A 25487-nucleotide genomic window follows, 5' to 3' on the forward strand; every position below is an offset into this window, starting at 1 on the left:
GAAACCTCAGTACCACCGTGTTGGTGCTTCTTCCCCTCAGACCTAGAAACGGCTTGAGCAGGGAGGGGAGGTATGTTTCTTTGCCTTACCCAGACAGTGCCAATAACTGTTTGGCACAGATGCTCCTAGAATCTGACTTGGCATGGGGGTGAGGGTGATGTCTCTATCAGCATGATTCTCAGTCAGAAAACAGGCTAAAGGTTGTATCTATTCTCAGACTCCCCTGAAGCCCAGGCTGAGTAAATTGCTTTTCCTTTGTATAGTTCGTTCTAATTTTTATTATCTCATTTTCCTGATTTTTTCAAACTACTGTTTGATTCAGGAGTGAGAGCTCTGTCTCATTTATCTTTATCCCCTCCACATGGAATAATGAAAGCTTAATAATATTGTCCATAGATAAAGGAATGAAAAGACAGAGTAGGTTTTTAACTATGGTAACTGACCAGAAATGATGAACCAGAAAAAAGAGGGTTTACATGGGGGAAAACAAAATACACATGTCCTAAAGCTGCAGGCTGAGAAGAGGATCGTGCTGATGGTCAAGACATCCAGAAATATTCCAGCTGACCTGGGAGCATGAGACTGCAAGCACTGGGCTGGGGAAGGAATCAAGAGAAGAAATTGAAATAAAAAGACAAAGTGCCCATCTGTTCTTATTGGATCAAAGTTTCCCAACACCTGGAAATAAACACTCATAAGACTGTCAGAAACCAAGGCATGCAAATAGCTGCAGTCTCATTTGGCTCCCAAATGATTTGGTCCGGAAGGGGACAAAAGTTTTCCCTTTTGGGGTATTGATTTTAAGCTGGTTATTAAGGAAAAAGAAAAAAAGACAGAAAGAACCTCTGACCCTCCTTTCCTGCCCAAGAGACTCAGACAGAGAAGCATGCTTCAGGAAGGGAGCCTTGTCTTAATCACCTTAAGAATCTTCACCCCAGCACTAGTCAGGAAGCCTCCGGGCCTGTGAGCTAGATACCCATGGAGTCTCATTGTTTCTGAGTTGCTTAGCAAGGCTTTTCCTGCCCTGCCTCCTTTGTCCAAAATGGCTTACATACCCAATGTTGCCTCACTGTTTTTGGAATTTCATGCTTATGTGAACTCCCTATGCATATGTATTAAAACTTTGATTTTTTTTCCTGTTAGTCTGTCTCTGTTGATTTCATTATCAGCCCAGCCTAGGACCTAGAAGGTGGGAAGAAAAGTATTAACACATTTTTTAGCCCCCACAACCTAATTTGAATTAACTATGGTGGACAGGAAAGCCCCAAGCAGGGGCTGGTTAACTAGATCCCCACCTGTGTCTCATTGTTTCTGGGTTGCCTAGCAAACGTTTACCTGCATGTGTGCTCCTGCCCCTCATCAACTATCTGTAAATTGCCTTCTTCCTTGAGAGCTCAGGCTCCTACCAGTGCTTTCTCCTTTGTCCAAAATGACATATATACCCAATTTTACCTCATCATCTTTGGAATTCTCATGCTTCTGTGAATTCCTCAAGCATATGTGTTAAAATTTGATTTTCTCCTGTTTAATCTGTCTCAGTTCATTTGATTATTAGGCCAGCCAGAACTTAGAAGATGGGAGGAAAACCAATATTTTTTTTAGCTCCCACAGCCCTAACACTGAGCTGTCTAAAATTATAACTAACTGTTTACTAGTTAATTTCTCATCAAATCCACTTCATGAAGAAATCTTGAAATAATGGGGGGTAATCATGACACAAATTGAGCAGCTCACCCTTTTCCTCTCTAAACAAGAGAAACTGCAGAGTCTTTAGGTAATACTCACAGTCAAGAATATAGGAAATGGGTTGTTCAGACAAAACATCAGGATTCAAAGTAATAAAATAAATCCAAGCCTCACACTGGTCAACACTTTCTTCTCCTCAGAAGACCTCACTAGGGCTACTTTGGAAACTTCAAGCACAGGCCCAGTAGCCAAAACACCTTCTTCCTTTTTATTCCATTGTATCCCACCCACACAAAAATAAACACATTGTGAGCCTCCAGGGTAGAAAAAGAATGCCTTCTATTCCTTTCATAAACTTCCTTTCCTCTTATTAAAGGGTAGGCTCCTAGTAGCTATTCCAGGCCACATGACCAAGGCACAGTGAGTATAAGGGAAGACAAGTGGTTTAGGACTGCTATTATGAATAAAAGCCTGAAAGCCAATAGGAATTGAATGGAGAAGACTCATACAAGCCACTTGGAAGCTTTTTCTACTCTAAGAAATAGGAAGCCATGAAGGAGCATCAGGGAGGAAATCATGAGGCCTTCGTGTCAGATAGATGACTCTGCAGAAGTAGATTTGAAGCCAGCCAGCCCAGAAGCCATTGTAATAGGACAGGCAAGGGCTGAAAAGGAGTTGAGCTGGACCCTGAAGTATGAGGAAGGAGGAGAAGTGTGCAGGTGGTGCGTGCCAAGCCCTGCAGAGAGTAGTAAGCAGATCACGCAGGGCTCTGGGGAGGGGCCCAACTGTGGGTGCTTGTGGAATTGAATGCCATCATTGGGAGGGTTGGTAGACCTGGAGGTCAGACTTACCTTGTGGGTAAATGTGGAACTTTATTCTCAAAAAAATAAATGTCCCTACTGTCAATCATGTTGGGCCACAGAGAATGAGTGAATTTTGAACTTGGGGAAGGTATCAAAGAGAAATTGCACCCACCATTTGTTTTCAAATAGCTAGCCAGATTTTATTTGAGTGGCTTTAATAGGGAAGAAAGACTTTAACTAAGCTCAGCTCCAAATACAGCAAAGACAACTACAGATTTATAGCCAGTGGGCAGAAGTAGGGGGTCATTGGACAGAAACTCACTAAGAGGAACTTGATAAGATATACAGCATGTGTGTCAGGGGTGGTAGATACTCTCACTGTACCAGGCTCAGCAGGCCAATGACAAGGACCAGTGGAGAATAGGGTTCGAAGGAGCCTGACTAATGTTCAGTCAAGGAGGGAGTCCTTGTCAGAGGGCAGGAGGACAATTTCTGCTCCACGGGGCAGAGGGCCCAGTGAAGGGGTCCTGAGAGCCCTCTGCAGATGCAGGGAGGCAGCAGGTAAGACATATGTGGCAAACTGCTAGAAGCCAGGCAAGGACCTAAAGCCAGGTTTGGGGACTCCAAGACCTGAGAGAGCTCACTGCTGGGGTGAAAGAAAACAAGTGAGCATGCCACCTGGAAAATCCTGTGATTGAAGGAAAGGGAGATCAGCAGAGCATAGCAGCAGAACCAACAAGGGTTGATTCATATGTCAGATTTAAATTACAGGATCCCACCAGGGTGAATTTGTAGAACCAGTGGGCTTTCGTCATGATATCCAAAAACTATAAGAGTAACCCTTATAGAAACACTGAACTTCCTCCATCTGGATGTAATAGGGTTCTCAGAGTAACTGTGGTTTGAACATTACAAGAAACGTGACCTTACCTTATTCTCTAAACTTGTGAAGTAGGGCATTCTGGCTATGACAGATTCTATCTGTAATAAATGTCCTGTGTTGTAGGAACTTACTCTACTAACACAAATTAGTAATGTTTTTTGTTTGTACAGTAAGAGAGAGCAAAGTCACCCTAAACTCAGAGAAATATTTTCAACTGGGGACCGAGCAGACTCCTTTGTCCACCCAGGCCCCAGAGATCAGCAACATAGTCCTTGCCAAGTGGTTCTCCCAGTGTTCAAGCTACAGTTACAGGGCTCAGCTTGATTCAATTCAGCATGTTACAATCCCTTCCCCAGCCCCCAGCCCCTGCTTTATTATATATGATCAAGTGACTTTGAATGAAACTGTCTCCAAGTCCTCATTTTTATTTCGTACCGACAATATTATTTTTATCAAGCTCATATTTCAAGAAGCTTTATTCTACTCTGACTTTCTTGAACCAGGGGAAATTATCTTGCTCCTTCCCTTGGGTTTGAAAGAAAACCTTTCCATAACTAATGTTTATCAGCAGCACAATTTCTTTTGCAAGAAATTGAAACCTCTTTGACATAGCAAGGAAAAAAACACCAAGGCGAGGATGACAGACACCAAGAAAAGTTTCAGGGAAAGGGAAGCCCATCTTCTCAAAGCTCTGCCCTCTGTGTTTTCTCCCGGGCCGTATGCTCTCGGAGTCTAGCCAAGAGTGGTTTCAAAACAGGTAACAACCAAGGCAGCCTGGAAACTAACCAATCAGAACAGAAAAGGGTCCCTGACTGGATTCCTGCTGAGCAAGCTTTACCATTTCCACCTCTGGATCATGGGAAGATCTCTGGAATGGTAGCAAAGAGGGTGCACTGTTCAAGGTTCTCCAGAAAAACAGAAATAATAGGAGGGACAGAGACAGAGAGAGACTGAGATTTTAAGAAATTGGCTCCTGCCATATATAAGGAGTGACTAGTCTGAAATCTGTAGGACAGGCCAGTAGCCTGAAAACTCAGGCAGGATTTGATGTTACAGTCTTGAGACAAAATTCCTTCTCCGGAAAACCTGTTTTCACTCTTTAGGCTTTCAAGTTATTGCATGAAGCCCACCACTTTATTGAAGGAAATCACCTTTTCCTAAAGTCAACTGATAGTGGATACTAGGCACATCTATAAAACAGCTCATAACAGCAACACCTAGATGAGTGGCTGACTGAATAACAGGATACTCACTATAGGCTACCCAAGTTGAAACACAAAAATAACCATCACGGGGAGGGGGATGGAGAAAAAAAGGGGAAGTCACACAAGGGATTTGAAGCAGCTGCTATTGATCACCGCATTTTCCTATTCTACATAGTAGCCCTGTGTCCGCCCCAAATGGGGCTTCTATAAAAGCTCATCACCCTTTAGTAGTTGTAGCTGCAACTTTTTCTCCTGGTTTTGTGCATGTGGCTTCACCCGGGTTGCTGGTGGGGAAAGCAGGACAGAACTGGGCAACCCAAAAGGAGCCTCCAGGAGCAGTTCCTAAGAGCTGCTCCTCAGTGACAATGGAACATCAAAATGTCATTGGTCTTCATCACAGAATTCTGCCTCCAAAATTCATACTCACTCCCAGGTCATTTGGAGGAAACTGTCACCATTACCCTGAGAGGAAAAGCAAATTTACTACTATTCTCATAGCAATAGCAGCTTCTCATTATTAAGAACCCGCTAAACAATATGGTAAGAAACTTTCAATAATAACATTTAAAAGGTAAGTGTTTTTATACCCTTTCTACAGATGAAAAACTGAGGCTTCAAAAGGTCGAATAGCTTACCCATTACCATCTAGGTAGTAAGTGGAAGTGCTGGCTGGCAGTTTCAACCAGAGTGGGCAAGTAGTTTTCCTTGTTACTAGTTCATCTCTGATGAACAAACCTCAGACACTGTTAGTAGAGCTAATTTTCCAGAAGATCCGTGAATTCTTGGTTTTGTTTTGGTTCTGCAAAACTCATACTTTTTTTTTCAGCTCCATAAATCTAATGCTGAGGTTTCTAATAGAATGCAAACCATGGTTGTTACTCTAACACACATTACTTTCTATTAGCAATGCTTTAAGTAAAAAATTTATCAGCATGTTTTGCTGCTGTATTAATCTGAATGACATCCTCCTTGCCCCCAAAGCAATAATACTTTGATTGCAAACTGTTTTCCTAAGCAAATATACTCTTTCCCACAGAGAACCACTACCATGGAAATCTACACAATAAATTCATTTTTGTGGTATTGCATATCAAACTTGACAACATAAGTTTGACATTTGGTGAAAGTACATCTTTGTTTACATCCTCATAAGAAGACTTGCTACACAGCATTTTCCCCAAACATTCCTATAGCACAGATTTTATGCTGACATCAAAAGTGGAAGGGAAAAGTTGTCTTGTCTTTGATTTTGCTTTTTGGTTTATGATTTTTAGGTACTTGATGAAAGGATACTTTCATTAAATTAAGAAAGGTACCTGAAAGTCAGGTCATGATGAAATATGATTTGCAAGTCCACAGAGGATTCACTGTGATGAGTTCAGTACTAACGATACAACCTCCTTTCGCAATACCTCGAACTGCATGTGTTCCTCAACATTCTTTCTGGTGCCAAACTCTGTTGGAAAGATTGCTCTGAATTGGATTCATGGGAAACAAACTGGACTTATTTTGCTGTAAGAAATTGGAGCACATATAATAAAATAATGCCAAATTATGCTTGGAACTAGAATATAGTTGTTTCTGATTTCTTGCGACAAAAGAATTCCAGATTACAACCAAAGTGTACAATGTGGAATGAATCCCTTCTTATTTTTAGATATTATAAATACCTCTAGAATTATGTTATTTGTAAAAGAAACTCTTAATTTTACTAGGTCTTTACCATATTATTGTTCCCTACAGGGCAGGATTACATAAAAAGGGTATGTTGGACACCATCCAAAGATGTATATTTAGAGGTTGCCTAAAGGGCTTATTATGAAATGGTCTCATAGTTGAATCCAAGGCATAAAACTCAGGTAATGTTTCATAGTGAGGCTCCAGTAAATTCCTTTTAAATATCTACTGAACTCAATGTTAACAGCTTGCTATTGACAAAATAATCTGTCACTTTACTCTCTCTTCAAATGAAAAGTGTCTCAAGGTTACTTGTGTTTTAATCTCTTATATGAAGAAAAACAGAGAGAGAAGCCCTACTATCTGATATGTAGATAAATTCTAAATGCCTCAAAAAACACATTTCAATCATTTTTAAAAACATGTATAATATATAATTGAAAGTATATGTTCAGTTTGTATATCCTGAATGATTCTCTAGTATTCCTCATCATCACTTTAGCTTAGACAAAAGGCCAACTAGAAATGATATCCTCCATTTGTTTCTGCTAAACTATTTGCTGAGAAGCTCCTTTTCCCCATACCTGTGTTAGGAGCAATGAGGATGCAGAAGTGCATTGCAATGATCCCGTACTGGAGAAGCTTAAATGCCATTATAAGATGATAGATGCATTTGCTTAGCAATTATCAACAACGCAGATAATTGTTAAGCAAATGTATATATCATACCAAAAAAGGACAATTAGCACTCTAGTTTATTCCACATCTATGTGTTTATTTGTCTCTTGATTCATCCATCAATTCATCTTATTTTTTAATGGATTTCAAAGTACATTACAGACTTTCACCTAAACACATCAGCATGCATAGTATCAACTAGAGTTCAATATAACAAAGAATGTTGAACATGATTAAATTTGGCTGTGAGAAAGAACCTACTAATGTTGGTAGGGAGGATGGTATATAAGACAAAGTTTCAGAGTCTGGGGACACTGAGGGCAGCCAGCCAAATTTCCAGAGAGAGATGATATGGTCCTGGACCAAGGCAGGACCATAGAGGGGGTGGAGAGGAGAAGCAGGTAGACTGTAGAATTGATGGCTGTTAACAATTTATTATTACATGGGGTGTGGGGTGTGGGCATAGGAGGAATTCATGGTAACTCCCAAATTTCTGCCTTGAGCAATAGTTCAGAACTGACTTTAGGAGGGTAAAACAAATTTTGGGGGAAGGTTGTAAGTTGGATTTTGGATGTAATGTTGGGATACTTCTGACACATTAGATAAATTACCCAGTAAATTATAGGGTAGAGAAAGGTCTCAGAGAGACAGATTGGAGAGTCAGCAGCATTTGTGGTGTTAAAAGCTTTTGTTTAGCAAGATAGAGTATGCAGCCAGAGCCAAGAACAGAACTTGAGGTAGCACGGGGATTTAAAGCGCTGGCAAGGGGGAGGTGCCCATAAAAGAAACTGAAAAGAAGCAGTTGGTGAGGAAAGAGGAAAATCAGAGAGAGTAACATCTTGGGAATAAAGGAAAGAGGCAGTTTCAAGAAGATCAACTTGTCAATGGTACAAAATGCTGAGAAGTCATAAGAATGTGCCTACAAGAGTCTATGGGATTGGTCAACCTGAGGGTTGATGGTGACCTTGGTAGAAAATAGTTTTCATGGAGCTGGGGAAGTGGAAGCCAAATTTCAGTGGGCTGGGGATTTGATGGAAGATGAGGTCATGGAGACAGTGCATGAAGACTAATTGTTCTAGAAATCTGGCCATGAGAGGAAGGAGAGAGGTAAAGCATACACATTTAGAGGAGGATCAGGGTCTTAGGAGGATCTGCCTTACAAACAGAACACATGGGCCATTACATAAATGAATGCCTGCACTATTTAGTTACCGAAAATACTTGGCCTTGTATTGGCAACTTTTATTATGTGCATGTAGTATTTCACTGTTGGACTTAAAACTTCCATAAACTACTGCACTCGTAGTCTTACAGAACATAAAAGCTTCAACATGTCAGAAACCATTTACTATAGCCCATCATCTTGTGATTGGAGAATGTGAGGCCAAAAAAGAGTTAGTCACGCAAGGTCATGCACCGAGTAATTGGTAAGGAACCACCACCCTCTGCATTGTGTTTTGCAATAAGGAGAAAGCACTATTGTCTAGAAATTCCAGGCTGGGTACCATCTCAAAGGTATAGCCCCTGATGACATGGATTTTTTTCATGTGCCTCATAGCAATGTGTCCATCTTTATCTGAATAAAACAAAGCCCATTTCCACTCTTGTCCCTAAATTGGAATTACTCTGTACAAAATATTTGAGCAATGTACTCTCGCGGTTCTCATCACCTCTCTATTGTGGCCACACCTGCCCTGTGTGTTAAATGGGAACATTTTTGTGTCGCTGAAGAGAGACTATTTCTGATTTTTCTGGCCTGTTAAAAGCAGATAGATAGCAGAGCTTTCAAAAGAACCTCTGCCTTCAGAGACGCACATATTTTCAGGTATAGTATTCTATGAATTAATTTTGGATTTCCACTAAGAAATGGACTTGGGGCAAATCTTCTAACCTTTTTAATTTTCTACTCCTGCTTCTCCAGCCCCCTCTTCAAACTTCTTTAATTGGCTAAATTTTAAGCCCTTTTGAATCACCTAATGTAGCTGACCTGTGCAGAGAACGAAAAGAATGAGATAAACCACTTTTGGGGCAACTGATTTATTACACAGAGAAACTTCTTGTTAGCTCCCCAAAGTTATCTCTTGTCCTTTGGAAAGCATAGTTCCTTTCCACTTATTCTCTACTGATGTAAAACAGACTTTTATTTTAATCTTAGAGGAAGCTCGATTTTGCATTGGGTGTGTGTGTGTGTGTGTGTGTGTGTGTGTTCCTGGTAAACCACTACAGTTGCTTGGCTGTGTACCCCTGTATCGGACTTGGTTTCTGCACTCTACACTTGCAAAAATGTTATTCTGTAGAAATGGCAAGAAAAAGCCTCTACAAGCTGAACTAATAGCATCTGCCTCTCCAAAATGCCTTAATTGTATTGGCAAAAAGAGCATTTCTTATTTTTAATGACTACATACTTTAACTGGATTGTTGGAACAGCAGCATTGAAAGGATAATGACAATGTTAGACTCAAATAGATTTTCTTAAAATAATTGCTTTCCCCCAAGGAGTGCTGGCATGGCACTAGTAAAATGCTGAGGGGTCAGCAGGTTCTCTGATGCTGCCCAGCAGAAGACTGTCTCTTTCTGACCCATTCTTTTTTTTTCTCATCCACACTCATCCCAGTTTTATTCGCTATTGAATTTTGTTTTCATACCTGTATCACAGCTGATTCCTTTTTTTTTAGTGGTAAATGTGTAGCTTTCTCTACAGGCCAGCAGTTACTGCTTCCTTATTTTGCCTTGATGAAAACCTTTTTATTCTGGGAGTCAAACAAACATTCATTCTTAGAGTCAAACAAAATCAAAACATTGATTTTGAGAGCCTTACCATCCCAGAAATTGACAGGTTAGCTGTGAAAGTGCTGCTTATCTTGGGTGAAACTAAGAAGTGTGGCAGTAACCTGCATGAATTTGGGGCCTTCACCTCTTGCTGAGAGGGAGGCTGATTCAGGGCTGGCCTTGCTGCCTGCTGGGGCAGTTTTTCTGGGGCTGGGTGTGGCAGAGAGCCTGGTTCGTGTGTGGGTGTAGAAGAGGCTGCCGTGAGACTATGAATATGAACCTACAGGGAACTTCAGGCTGTCTCCAAAAAAGGAAGCCTCTAGAACCAAGAAGAAGTCTCAAATGTTAAGGCAGAGAACTGAAAAGAGAGAGAGAGAGACCAGACAGAGAGGTAGAACTTAAAATGATCCCTGGAGACAAATGCATGCAGATGAAGAGGGCACTGAAGAGTTGCCCCTTGCTCTTGCTGGGTGAGGAGGAACTTGTTTCAAAAATTAATTTATACAGGAGAAAATTAAGCTATATATTTATTGTTTTATGTCCAACTCAACTGAGGGAATTCATAAACTAATGCAGAATATACTTAATCTCTGGGTGAATGTAGTAGCTCAGGAGCGATATAAGTACAGCCAGAGGGTGAAAGGCATTAGCTTAATTTTGTTGACATTGGACTTTAGTTCAGCCAGTGTCACTAGACTGGCAACCCACCTTGGCAAACCTATCCACTTCTATTATCTAATACCTTAAATCATGTAATATGAAGTTCTCTCTTTCCTGCTCTTTAGAATTCTATTCCAGACACACAATCAAGCCTGCGAGTACTTGGTTTCTCCCTAAGTAATGCATGGAGGATAGATGCAGGAAAATTCAAACACTTTCCTGCTATGTTACCTTTTCCATTTGTTTACAATTTATCAGCCACTTATGGGTTACAAAGAAAATTCACCACGATTTATTGTTTGGAAAGATGATGCAGAGAGTTTGAGAGAGAATCACTAATAAATGGATGGTGAAGGGCTTTGTTAATGTAGAGTGCAAGTGAAACGCATAATGAGGAGTGGCCCCTTCCAGGTCACTCACCCAAGAAAGGACTAGAACTCTGGATGTCTTATTTCTCATCTAACAGACCCTGGTATACAAAACCTAAATAGAGCACGTATTTAACCCTACCTGTGTGCTTCCTGAAGGAGTCCCCGCCTATTTCTGCCTGATAGTCTAAGCAAGGTTAACAAAGCAAACAGAAAACAGAGCAGTGCTCCTGAAGTTTTAGTGTACAAAAAGTCACCTGGGATCTTGTTCAAATGAAAGCTGTGAATCAGTAAGTCTGGGGTAGGGCCTGAGGTTCTGCACATCTATTAAGCTTCCAGGTGATGCCCATGCTATTCACCCAAAATGCTGCTCAAAAAAAAATGTTGCTCAAATCTAAAATGTTTGGAGGTACACAGATTCCTTAAGTCACTAGAATTTCAATGTGTTGGAAAAGGCCATCTCTGAAGGAAGATAAAAGATGTGTCTGTGCGTGTGTTTATGTTTTGGGGGCTTGGGGTTTTTTGTTTGTTTGTTTTGTTTTTGGTGATCAGGCTACAAAAACAAAGGCATCCAGATAGAGATGCCTAGAAGGCAACTGGAGATGTAGAACTGAAATTTTGGAAGGCAGTAGAGTTGTGGATATGTTTTGGAAACCATCCATATAAACATGTCAGTTGATGCCATGAGTATAAACAACTCCATAGATAGACTGATGGATAAGTAGATAAAATAAATAGAGGGACCTCAGACTCCTCAGTTCGTGGCATGTGATCATCGTTGGTATATGCAAAGTCCCATTTCTGTTTAATGCTTTAAAGTTATTCCATTCAATCATTCATTTCCTTCTAAATCCATCTTTTTTTACCACAAGCAATTTTGTAATCTTTAGTGGGTAGCCTTTTATTTTGGTAAGTGTTCTTATATAATGTATCTTATTTTGTGTGCATGATGAGGTATCACTACAAGCACTAAAGCGAAATAACTAATTATGCAGCTTGTTGAATTTACACACATAGATACACCAGTGTAACCAGCACCTAGCTCAAGACAGAATATTTTCAGCAGCCCTGTGCACACATTTTTAATTTTCACAAGTGACATTGTAAGATAGATATCATTCCATTTCTGACCTCATTTTTCAAGGTTAATGTATACATCTACGTCTACATATTTGTTTCCAACGACTTCAGTGTCCCCTTCATGCATCTGCCATAACTTCTGCAGCAGCTCCTTTGCCTCCCACTCCTTTTACCACAAATAATGCTAGAATGAACAGTTTCATTTATGTTCTCTTATGGATCCAGATTTTTTTTTCTGGTATATATAGCCTGGAAAGTGATTACTGAGTCATGGTGTATACACAGTTAGCCTAACTAAAAGTTGACAGATTGCCTGCCATAATGGCTCCACCAACTCCAATTACAAATACTTTATTTCTAGCATCAAATTGATGTGTGGTTTTTTTTTTTTTTTTTGAATGCTCACTTTGTTAAACTGGACTCAAGGCAGCCTGGTTTTATTAGGGTTACACTTAGAGTTTGCCTGTGAATGGCAATTTAGTCATTCACTGAATATTTATTGAACACCCACAATATGCCAGGTATTCTTCTAGGAGCTGGGAATACAGCCATGAAAAAGATAATTTTCAACCCACATGAAATTTGTGTCCTACTCATTATAACTCAAGTGAGTGAGATCACATAAAAAAAGAATATTTAGTGTGTAAAAAAAAAATCCCCAAAGGCAAAACTGTAAGAAATGTAAAAAATTTTAGGTGTATATATTAAAAAAAAAACTGGAAGTGAGATTTTTAAAAAATATTCTTAGAGGTAGCAAAAGAACAAAGAGAAATTGTTGACATAGAAGACAAAAGAAAATAGTGTTTCAAGGAAAGCACAGTCTGTAAATGGCATACAAGTTCTGTCCAGAAGGTCTCCAGCCATTTAATATGAAAAATAGAGACATTTACTGAAGAAGACATAAGATACAAGAAACACTATACATAGGACAATGATGCCTCAGTCCCCTTCAAAATAGGCACTTTGGGACCTCACACAGTTCTCCCAGTTGCCATCAACTGCCCTGTCGTATATTCCTGAATCTCATCAACAGTCTGAAATCTCTTCCCTTTCAAAGGTGATTTTAGTTTTGGGAAAAGCCGGAAGTTGCAGGGCACCAAATCTGGGTTATAGAGGGGCTGAGTCACCTGGGTGACTTGATGTCTTGCCAAGAAACTCTTCAAGAGGCATGATGTATGAGCGGGTAAGTTGTCTGATGAGGCTGCCAATCACCAGTTGCCCATAGCTGTGGCCTTCCCAATATCTGAATAATTTTCAGAGAGTAATGTTCAAGCTTAATGCAAAACTTGATTTGGATTCATTGCTCTGCTCACTCAATCATTTTGAGTATGACGGCCACACAGTACATATGCTCACTCAGCGGCAGCCCCCACTGATTAGTACAGTGAAATCGTTATTGTGCATGCATGAGCCTCCCAGTCCACTCTCCTTGGCAGCCAGGTTATCTCAATGTCACGCAAACTGTTCTCATGATATTAACAATGGCTGGACTTTTTCTGGACAGATCTCGTATATCATTGCCACTTATTGTCATTATTTTTTTTCATTTTGTAAGATAGTTATTTTTCATATGTTTTATGATAATACATAATGGTTTTTAAGAAATAATTATAAGATATTCTAAATTTATATTATGGTAAATTGATAGATATAATGCACAAAATAAATTTAAAAATTCTTTGGGGTCCTTAATAACTTTTTAGTATGTAAAAAGATCTTTAAGCCAGAAAGTTTAAGAATTTCTATTCTAGGAATTTAGACAGAGCAGTGGGAAGTTGAAGGTACGGGACTCAATTGACTCTGGATAGTGAGGAGGTAATCCCAAACTTGCTAAATGACAGGGACAAGGAATGAGGGCCAAAAGAGCATAGTGTATTTAGAAAAGGTCAAAGCAGGCCCAAGTGCAGGAACAGAAGATCATGGTTGTGATGCAATAAGAAATCAAAGTTTCAGAATGGTGTGGGGCCAGGTCGTGAAGGGCTATGAATCTGGCATGTGGGATTCCTCTGGAGGCAGTGGGAGAGCACTCATAGTCTGGCGACCACCTGTGGGATGGTGATGCCCAAGGGCGGGGACCTGAGTCAGAACTGCGGTCCTCAGGCAGGAGGCAATGATGAGGGTCATGTCCAGATTTATAGACAGGAACTGTGTGGATATAATGATTCACCACACGGGACAGACATTTTACAGAAAAACAACAGCTCTACATACTATACAATGATAAAGGGAATAGTGAAAGCAGTAGGACAAAGGTGAAGTCATAGTTATGTCCTGCACAACAGCAGTAATATGACATCTGAAGCTATCTCTTCAACTGCTTGATGAAAACATGTTCACTCATTCCCCACCCTTTCATCTATTTTTAACTCTACAGAATAATTTTGTCAAATGCACACCAATTTGCAAAATTCTTGTGTCAGACCCAAGTTCCACTTTTCTGGAGTACTCAGAAAAAAATTTTATCACTGATCACTAAGCAGTATACACCAGAATTCAAAATTTGTGCTGTATTCTAGAGGAATGGAAGAGCCAGGTCTGCCTACTGAAGGAGAAGGAGTTTCTTAGAAGAACACAAAACACTCCAAAAGGAGAAAAGAGGGTCTGAGAGCTTTCAAATTTCAAAAAAGTAGAGGTCATGGGCTTGATCTAGGGACATTGTTACAAGGGGACATGACTGAGAACCCTAGCATGTGTACTGTCCCATCATGCTCTAATTCTCCACAAATGACTATGTCAAAGACTTCTTGGTAAGTAATCACCATACACACACACACACACACACACACATATAATTTTGTTTATTTTTAGAGAGAGGGAAAGGAGGGAGTAAGAGAGGGAGAGATCAATGTATAGTTGTCTCTCACGCAGCCCTCACTGGGGAGCTGGCCCACAACCCAGGCATGTGCCCTGACTGGGAATCAAACCAGCAACCCTTTGGTTCACAGCCCATGCTCAATCCACTGAACTACACCAGCCAGGGCCGATTGCTTCCTATTTTTGCAAATCTCTTTAAATATCTGGCTTACTAGAAGACAGTGAGATTCTCATATCTGCTTCTGCATTTAATCTTTTATGACAGGCTGTTTTGATTGAAGCCTATGAAGAAAATCCAGCCTCACAGAGATTGTACTGGGTTCAGGGAGAAGAATTTTAATAGTCTTTTCAGATAATTGTGGACATCTTTTTTCATACTACTCAAAACTGAAAAAGTAGTAGTTTCTCAAAAGTTAGCCACAATGTGGAATCTGAAAACCTATTAGTAAACTTTCATACTCTGTTTTATTAAAATTCACTGGTCTATTTTGCACTTTGAATTGATCTTTTTATCTATTTATAATTTTATTGCATTAAACATTGACCACTTGAAAAATATCAGTCCATGGAATTATACAGAACTTCCAAATATTGACACATTTTATTAAAGAATGAATATATATGTGTGTGTGTATACCATATATATATGCCATGTATATGTATATATGGTGTGTATGTATATATATATATATTTATATTTATATGCACATACACCATACATTCATATCACCTCCAATTACACCAGAAAATTCTTCAAGAACTGAGAAATTGTCAAGCTCATGGTGATGAATACAAGTTTTTCAGAATTCTATCTTTTACTTGAAAGCTCAAATTTTCTATTTGGTAACAAAAGTGTCAGTTGCTTTCCTTGAAGTGGTAGACTCAGTTTGTTCACTTCCAAGAAAATGTTTGGCCAATACCAAAGTCTGAACGACTGCAGTTTATCTGTCAGTCACTGTGGTAAGCAGAAAAAAATGCCCTCCCTACACCAAAGATACATTCACTTCCAATCTCTAGAACCCGTGGATATTACCTTATATGGTAAAAGATGTGCTCATTAAGTTAAGGGTCTTGAGAAAAGGTTTATCCAGTTAAGCCTTACCTTCAATGACAAGTCTCTTGTAAGAGAGGGAAAGAGAGATACGAGACAGAAGAAAAGACACAGAAATACAAAGAGGAGACCTCAGTGTGAAGATACAGACAGAGACTGGAGTGTTGCTGCGAAAAGTCAAGGAACTCCAATGCATGTCAATCAGGATATTGCCGCCGGGCACTAGACAAGGTGAAGAACAGATTCTTTTCCAGAAACAGTGGCCCTGCCCACACCGTAATTTCAGACTTCTGGTCTCTGGCACTATAAGAAAATTAATTTCTGTTGTTTTAAGCCACCAATGCTATGGTAATTTGTCAAGCCAGACCTAGAAAGCAAATCCAGTCATTCTTGCAGGTAAAAGTTGGTGTTGCATGAATAAGGCTGCTAGTAGAGCTGGCAACTTAAACAATCGCACAAGTACTTTTCCTCAAGATGGGCACTATATCTCAATATGGAGCAAGGCCCTTATACACAGTTCTTATTTCATCCTTCAGGGTACTTCAAATGTGTGTATTCAAGAATTCAGATTTCACAAAATGAGAAATTTATAATGCTTCATCAAGGACACTTCACCGAAGCTGCCGTTTTTTGCAGTAGGATGCGTGGCACTGAAACACTACTGGTATGGTGGTGCCAGGGCCTTGGTTCATGGTACGGTAACAATTTCACCTGCTCTCACTTTTATCCCACAGGGCAAAACCAACACAGAAAAAAGAGACAAACAACATCTTCAGCATCATTAACTATGAAAACTGTTCTGACTCTACAGATCCCCAGAAGGTGTCATGGGGCCTCCAGGGCTTGCAGACAACGTTTTGGGAACTGCTGCAGCAAGTGTAGCCAGCAGCTAATACTGAAATGTACGTGGTGGTTACATTGGTGTTCACTGTGCTAGTTTTTACATTTTTTTAAATTTCATAATAAAATGTGTGTGTGTTGGAGGCGGGGGGTGGCAATGGTTGTATGCATGTAGAAAAAAAAGTTGTCAGCTCACTTTGCATTGCCAAAACTGAAGGGTAAAATTACCATTCGTGGCCTGCTGTGTTCTGGCTCTGGGCTCCCTGTCCAGCCTCATCTCTGGTCCCCTAGCCACTCTAACCACTTAGCGACCTGCAGACAAGCACTGGACTGCAGGGACTCATCCCTGTGCGCCACCTCTTTCCTGTCCCTACACTTTTTCACATGCGATTCCCTAAGCCAGTACGCTGTTCTCTCCACTTGGACCCCTCTCTGTCTTTCAGGAAAATTTAATTTTCTCTTCAAGTTAGGGCTCTATACTTGCTCTCCTGAGGAATCTTCCCCACAGACTGACTGTGGGGCTGCTACTTCTAGAGTTGGATGAAAAGGCAGGGCAGCTGCCATCTGGCCAGGACACCAACAAACATGGGGTGCTAAACGTCACAGAAATAAACTGGATGGATAATGCCCGTTAACTCGAGTTTCTGTGGGTAACTGTTTATATCACAGGTGAAAAATAAAGTACACAATGATTCAAACGGAACCATTCTACTTGCTCACTGACCTATCTCTCATAAGCGTTTTTGCCCTGGACATGAGCAGTCACTGTAAACCAACACAAGCCATTTCTGAAGTCATAGGTAGAACTTGCAAAAATTATGACCCACCAGGAACAGGTAGGTCATATTACTATATAAATCTTAAGCACTTCAGTATGTCTCCCCAAAAGTGACCTGCTTCAAAAACTGTAGATCCAAAAGGTTAGATTGTTCTGCTCTAGTCAGTATCGGTCAGAAATCTCTTATTCTGAACAAGAAGGAAAAAGTAAACAGTTTTTATTAATAGAGAGTCTTTCTCTACACCCATGCTGATTACAGTTTGAACAGACATTGAAGGAATATTAATGTGAAGAATGTCAAATGATTAACCGGCCTAGGATACCATGTGTTTTCAGCCAGTCCTGCCTTCTTTCATCTTTTTCTTACTTTACCCTTTCTTCCATCATAGCATGATATCATCACAAGTCATTTCTTTGATTTTTCTGTCTGCCTGGTTGACTGCAAGCTCCTTGAAGGCAGGAATTATCTGTCTTTGTGTTCTGCCCAGTGCCTGCCATGTAGGACATGCTCAGTAATTATTTGTTAATTAAGTGAGAACATGATGGTAGGAGAGGCCCTGACACATTAAAAAGTTCAGGCATCCATTATATAAATTCCATCTGTAGTACCTGCGTTGATAATAGAAGCAGAGGTCCCAAAGAGAAAACCCAGCTCCTTTGGTGATCCACTCAATCAATCAACTATTTGTTGAACGACAAACACCAGCAACTTGCCAGCCTCAGAGCAGCATGCGAAGGGAATGCAGAATAAAACAAGGTCCCTGCCCTTCCGAAGTGAATAATGCCAACTCTGCAGACAGCCATGAAGCAATTCGAGAAAGATTAAGCATGTGGCGTTCCATAAAACAAAAGCTAGCAGAGGCCCTTCAGGGGACCCAGAGTTTGAATGAAAGATGCTACAGAAACCTGTTCTTTTATTGTGCAAGAATTGAATGCACACAATGGAACTAGGGAATCTGAGGCCCAGATTTCCAAGTAAGCTAACAGGCCATGCATTTGTGACCAAAAGAAAAAAATTAAGTCAACAAGAGACGATAGAATTCTAAACAGCATCTATATACAGTGTATCCAAATGTCTATTCAGGAATGAGAATTTTTTTTTAATTTAATCCTTTTCTGTGTAACCCATGGGCCAATCAATTGTTTTTCCAGTCCTAAGGTAAATTTACCACTCCTTACACCCAGGAGAGATTCACAACAACAGAAGCCACAATTTGTGAAGTCATTTTATATCTGTTATTTAATTGAGTCCTCACAACATCTCTAAGCATTGCAGTCCTTAGAACTAGCAACCAAAGTTCCTGCTCTGGGCCCCACACTCCAGAGGCCCCATTTCCACTCTCCTCTGGCAGTGCCCTTCTCAGGAATCGAGAGGCCAAAGCAGTGGGCCACCCCAAGTCAGCACCTGCATCACTATCAGGGTGGTTGGCAGATGGAACGAGTACAGGATGATTCCATTTTCATTTCAGAGAAACAGTAAATCATTTTTAAAATAATGTCCCATATTTTATATAGCTACTGTGTGTGTATGTATACATATATTTCTGAGAATAGTAATTTTTTTCCTTAATTCAATCTTCCTTGTCCATGAATCCTTTTTCCTTGTTGCTCAATCTCTCCACCCCCTAACCTCCCCCCTCCCACTACCTGTCATCTGCTCTTTGAGTCTGACCTCATTTTCCTAGTTAGTTCAGTTTGTACATTAAATTCCACATATGAGTGAAATCATATGGTATTTGTTTTTCTTTAACTGGCTTATTTCACTTAACATAATGTTCTCCAGATCCAACCAAACTGTTGCAAAGTGTAAAATATCTTCTATTTTACTGGTGAGGAGTACCTTATCTAGGAAGCACTTTATCTGCCCTTCCATTTTAGATAATAGCTTTGCTGGATAGAATAATCTTGGAAGTAGGTTCTTGTCTTTCCACTTCAAATACTTCTTTCCAGCCCCTTCTTGCCTGCAAGGTTTCTTTTGGGAAATCAGCTTATAGTCTAATGAGAACTCGTTTGTAGGTATAACTGTCTCCTTTTCTTTTGGTGCTTTTAAGATTCTCTCCTTATCTTTAATCTTGGGTAATGTAATTATGATGTGCCTTTGTGTGTTCCTCTTTGGGTCCAGCTTCTTTGGGACTCTCTGAGCTTCCTGGACTTCCTGGAAGTCTATTTCCTTGGCCAAATTGGGAAAGTCTTCCTTCATTATTTTTTCAAATAAGTTTTCAATTTCTTGCCCTTCCTTCTCTCCTTCTGGCACCCTAGGATTCAGATGTTGGGACATTTAAAGATGTCCTGGAGGTTCCTAAGCCTGTCTGATTTTTTTTGAATTCTTATTTCTTCATTCTGTTCTGGTTGAATGTTTCTTTCTTCCTTGTGCTCCAAACTGTTGATGTGAGTCCTGGTTTCCCTCCTGTCACTGTTGGTTTCCTGTACATTTTTGTTTATTTCATTTTTCACAGCCTGCATTTTTTCCTCTAATTTGTGGCCATATTCAACCAATTCTGTGAGCATCCTGATTACCAGTGTTTTGAACTGTGCATCTGATAGGTTGGCATTTTTTTCATTGGTTAGTTGTATTTGTTCTGGATCTTTGATCTATTCTTTCATTTGGGCCGTTTTTTGTTGTTTTTGTCTCAGTGTGCTTGTTACTTAGTAAGGGGTGGAGCCTTAGGTGTTCACCAGGGCGGAACATCCCATATCACAGTGTTGTGAGGCTGTATCAGGGAAGGGTCTGGAAGGGAACAGTGGGGCTTGCTCTGCTCTTTGCCAGTTTTCAGTCACTTCCCCCAATACCCACAATCAAATTGGGCCCTGCTGGCAGTTTCCCCTGCTGCCTTCTCATCCCCCCACAGATATTTTCAGTCAGAGGCTTTCAGGCTTTATTTCCCTGTGCTGGAACCCTGGGTTGTACAGTCTGTCTCTCTCCTCAGTTGTTCCTCCCAGTTTATCTGCATGTGAATATGGGACCGCCCTGTCCACCAGCCACCTACTCACCCAGTCCTCCAGCCACTGCCTTGCTGTGAGTCCTACTGGTCTGGATGAATAATTCTTCTTTAACTCCTTGGCTGTCTGACTTCCATATAGTTCAATTTTCTGTCAGTTCTAGTTGCATTTTGTTTTTAACTTTGTCGTTGTCTTCTTTTGGTTGTGCGAGGAGATACAGCGTGTCAACCTACACCTCCATCTTGGCCAGAAGTAGCTTTCATCTTTTTTAAATTCTTTTTTCTTTTTGCTATTCTGCCTGGGTATTTTTTTTCTACCTTGTCTTACAAATCACTGATTCAGTCCTCTGGTTCATCTAACCTACTATTTGTTGCTTCCAGTATATTATTTATTTTAGATATTGCATTCTTTATTTCCGACTGGTCTTTTTTTACGGTTTCTATGTCTTTTTCCATGCTGTTGAGTATCCTTATAATCATGACTCTAAACTCTCTATCTCATAAATTGCTTGCTCCCATTTCATCTAGCTCTTTTTCTGGATAATTTGCTTGTTCTTTCATTTGGGTCTTTCTTTGTCTTCTCATTTTGGCTGATACTTTGTATTTGTTTATGTGTATTAGGTAGATCTGCAAAGACTCTGGTGTAGGCCTTTGTCAGCGCTGCTTGTGACTGGCCCTTGTTAACCTGTTTGAACTATCAGTGATCCAAGTGTGTGGCCTCTTCTGCTGGGTTTGTGTGTATGCAGAAAGAGCCAGGCTGTGCACCAGGGCCAGCTTTTATCAGCACCAGACCCTGGGGAGGGTCAGCAGAAGTCTCACAGAGCTCCTAGAGATCTGCCTCAGTTGTTAAACTAATCTGTATATAGCCTCAAGCTGTACTCAGTAATCCCCCCACTTTCCCCAGGACTCTCTGCACCTGGGTGACTCTCCCTTTGTTGCCTACAGGATGGCTTTTCAGAGAGCATCACTGAGGGACAGGAGGCACCAGGAGTAGTTTTACCTCTCTCTTCTCCTTATTCCAAAAGATAATATTAACTCTCACTCATTAGGGAACATCTATCCCTTATAAATCTGTCCCATTCTTCTCTCTGGAACTGTATCATAAATCAAAATATTTAAATCAATAATAATCTTAAAAGTTAGGATGTTAGTTACAAATCAATTAAAAAAAGACACAAGTCCCCTCAGTAGGTTAGATTCTACTTTATAGTATTCACAAAATGTAGAAATAGGCAAAAGGGCATTTAAAGAATCTTCAAACTTATTGTTAACCAAATAAATGACTATTACTTTTCCTTTAAAATTGTAAAATAAAACATTTCAATGTCTAAGACATGGTTTTGGCAACAGTGCATTGAAATGGGCATTGGGCATTCCTGTGTGCTGCCAAAGGAAGTATAAACTTGAAAGATGTCTCTGGAGAGAAGTTTGTCAATTAGTATCCAGAGCCTTGAAAACATTTATATTTTCTGACCTAACAACTCCATTTATAAAAAATTCCTCATGAGAATACACCAGATAAGCACTTGAGAGTTTCACAGCTGTGCTATTAAAAAAAGAGAAAGAGAGAAGTGTAAAACAAATGAACACTTAACAATAGGAAGATAACTAAATAAAATTTAAAATATGCAATATGCATATAATGAAAAATTGTTGCCATTAGAAATCAAGTTTTCAAGAGAATTCTCAACATAAGAAAATTCTGTCTTCATTGGGCTAGGCTAGGTTATGATGCAGTAACTTTAAAATCTCAGTAGCTTAGCACAACAAAAACATTTTCATGCTCATATTCCACATCCAAATGAAATTAAGCAGGCAAATATAGGGAGCTACTCTCCACATCATCACCAAGGGCCCCGGACTCTCAAAGGAACATATGACAGCTGTCTTAGCAGAGAAAGAGACCATTTCATTGTCCCACACAGGCATTGCGTGTTCAGTCCAGAAGCGACACACCTTATTTCTGCTCACAGCCCATTGGCCAGGATTCATCATAGCTCCACCGACCTACAGATGAGTGAAAAAATAATATAGTTCTACTGTGTGCCCAAGAGGAGAGGTGAGGCAGGGCCAGGCAGCACTAAAAGTTTCTACTATTATATTTATGATAGAATACTAAAAAAAGTGGAATATAAAATTGCATATTTAGCACAATCCAATTTTAAAGAAGTATTTATGATAGTCTCATATTTGTATGTATTCATGAAGAAAATCCACTGTAATACAGAGATGTGGGTTGTAAAATTATAAATGGTTCTTATTTTCTTCATTAAGCTTGTTTGAATTTTCCAATTTTTCTACAAAGAACACATTAATTACAATAAAGAGGAAACAGGTATTATATCTCAGTATTAATCATGCTATCTTGGGTTTTGTTGCCTTCAGAAAACAAATTTTTCTTCTCCCTAGTTCAGCAATTTCTTTTTAAGTCTCAGCTCCATCTGTAAAATGGGAATCATATTACTCGCTCTTCTGCTACCCCTAAGGAAGCTAACTAAGAAGTAACCAATAAAGATTTATTTATTTGAACATTTAGTTCAACATTATTCGAATCAAAAAAGACATCTTCATCTGGAGAAAAATATGCTAATTAGACATAAAACATTATGACGCTTCCTTTAGAACTGGTAATTAAATTGTGCCACTCTACATAAGAGATTAGTTACCATCTTGCTAGCAGTTAGCCAAAGATGGGCCCAATTCACTTGACTAATCCCTAAGGAAATATGAACCTTACCAAATAGTTCAAACTTACAGAGGGAAAAAATAACTGAGAATATTCACTCTCATAAATAAATCTAAAATGAATGGATTTTATTTCTTGGTTACCAAGCTCCTTGTTGCTATTCCTGAGTCTTCCGGGGTTAATATGTGTGGCAGGACTTTTGCCCCTCTCTGAATCTTTACTCTTCACATGGTCTGTTAATGACAACCAATGCAAAACTAACACCTTATTTCAAAGACAAATTTCCTGGGTCAGGACTTATTATCCCACATGGACAGGGACTCTCCTGGTCCTCTCACTTTTCTTTCTGTGCCTAGCCCAGCACCAACATAGCTCACCTCTGCTTGATAAAGACATGTCAAGTTGACCTTCTTAGAATTCCAGGGAAATACTAAGTCGTGGTTGAGATCCTGGCCCCTTCCTCAAAACCCACCTCCTACAATGTCTCTATGCTCCTGCCTACCCACTCACACAGATTACAAATGGGAGCACACAGTACAGCATGGCCCTCAGGAACCAAACTGAGATTTTATTACTCAAAAAACCAAACCAAACAAACAAGCAAAAAGCATGCATACTCTATTTAAAGAGAAAAGATATAGTTTTACAAGCCTATCAGCCCACCATCTTCCAGCAAAAAGCAAAAAGAAAATGTGACTGAAGGAAATCCCAGAGCATCAGAGACAGATGGAAGGCTGGCATTTGGGGTCTTTTTTATTTTTAATACGCTCCACTAGCCAAAGGTCTCCATCAATGTGAGGAGAAATTAATTAGTGGCAGCATCACCATTGTAACATAGTTTAATTGCTGATATGACAGGGATGGGGAGACATAAAGCAAAAGAAAGGGATTATCACAAAACAGATGAAGTTTTAATTAATGGTGTCTTGAGATGTCATGTCTTCTGGAACAAAGTAAGAATGACCTCTTGTCAGGTAACTGATCCAATGCCATATTCACTGTTCAACTGCAATATTTGCTTTATCCATATGGTTCCCAACATGAAGGGGAACAGTGGAGAAAAATGGAGGAAAATGTTAAGGTGACAAGAATGTTCTCTGAGCCTCCTCATGAACCATCTGTGCAGGCCAGGAACACAGAGCCCAGTGGGGCTTTGCTGGGTGATACGTGGGCACAGTGTGCAGTTTTACTACCGCCTTCGCATTGGCCCTACGTTGTGCAAAATCATACATTGATACATGGACCACAATCCAACATTTTAAATGATTACTACCAACCCCTTTTGACTTCTTAGCTGTAAGGACAAGATTTAATCATAATGTTTGGCTCTGTGATTTATGGATATCATAAATCACAGTGTGTTTTTAGTCTAGTAGTGCCTGTCACAGTGCTAAGAAAACGGAGTAAATGGTATCTTAGGAACAGATAAAACCCAGACTGTTTATAAAGATATTTTGGAGTAAATGACTTCCCAGGAGCCGGAGGAAATGATCCAAGCCACAAAGTTTTTACCATTTCCTTTTCACTTGGGGGATGGGCGAAGCTGTTTTTTTCATCTTCCTCCACCATCATCTCATCTATGATCCCCAACCAAGCAACAGCACCAGTTACCACCTCCTCTCTTCATGGAGTCACAGGTAGCCCCACCTATAAAATCAGCATGACTCTGTTTTTGCCCAGCATAGATTATTATTACTCTCCAAAGATAGGAGGAAAAGCTATGGAAGGAAAGACTGTTTTATATTGCGTCCTGGGTGTATATTGGTTTGGAAAATCAGGGGAAAACCCCAAGCTCACTAAATTAATCAAGTAGTATGTATTTGAGCTATCTCTGAGCCCTAAATGAACTATTATGCAGTACACCAGGCTTCTCCACCATCCTATGTTGCTTTCTTTGTTTCTTATCTCCAATACACTAACTTACTTCTGAATCTCTGCAACTGTTAGGGCTGCCACAACCAAATACCACTGACTAGGTGGCTTAAACAACAGAAATCATGTTTTCACACATTTATTCTAGTTCTGGAAGCTGGAAGTCCATGGTGTGGGCTGAACAAATTTCTCCAGAGGTGTCTGTCCTTGGCCTGCAGATGGCTGTCTTCTCCTGGTGTCCTCACATGGTCATCCATCGTTGTGTCTGTCTGTGTCCTGATCTCTTCTTATAAGGACACCAGTCATACTGGATTAGAGTCCACCTTCATGACTTCATTTTATCTTAAGCACTTCTTAAAGACTCTACCTCCAAACAAGGTCACATCCCAAATAGTAGGATTTAAGATTTCAACATATAAATTGGGGATGATGGGTGAGAAAACACAATTCAGTCCATAACATTTGTTTTCCCCTAGCATCACCTGAGGTCAGCATTTGCATATATGCACACACACATACTTTACATTTTTCTATAACTCACTCAGAATTTCTTATTCTAACTATTATATGGAAGCTAGGGAAAATGGAAGAACCCAATTTCTTGCGGCTGCAACTAGTCTCAGTGGCATAAACTGAATCATCAGTAACTGCTCAGTTTTGCAGGGTGTCTCCCTTTCTCAAAAACTCACACACCCTCT

This window comes from Artibeus jamaicensis, unplaced genomic scaffold, assembly GCF_021234435.1.
Source record: "Artibeus jamaicensis isolate MK-2021 breed Jamaican fruit bat unplaced genomic scaffold, CSHL_Jam_final contig_482, whole genome shotgun sequence".
NCBI classification, from domain to species: domain Eukaryota; kingdom Metazoa; phylum Chordata; class Mammalia; order Chiroptera; family Phyllostomidae; genus Artibeus; species Artibeus jamaicensis.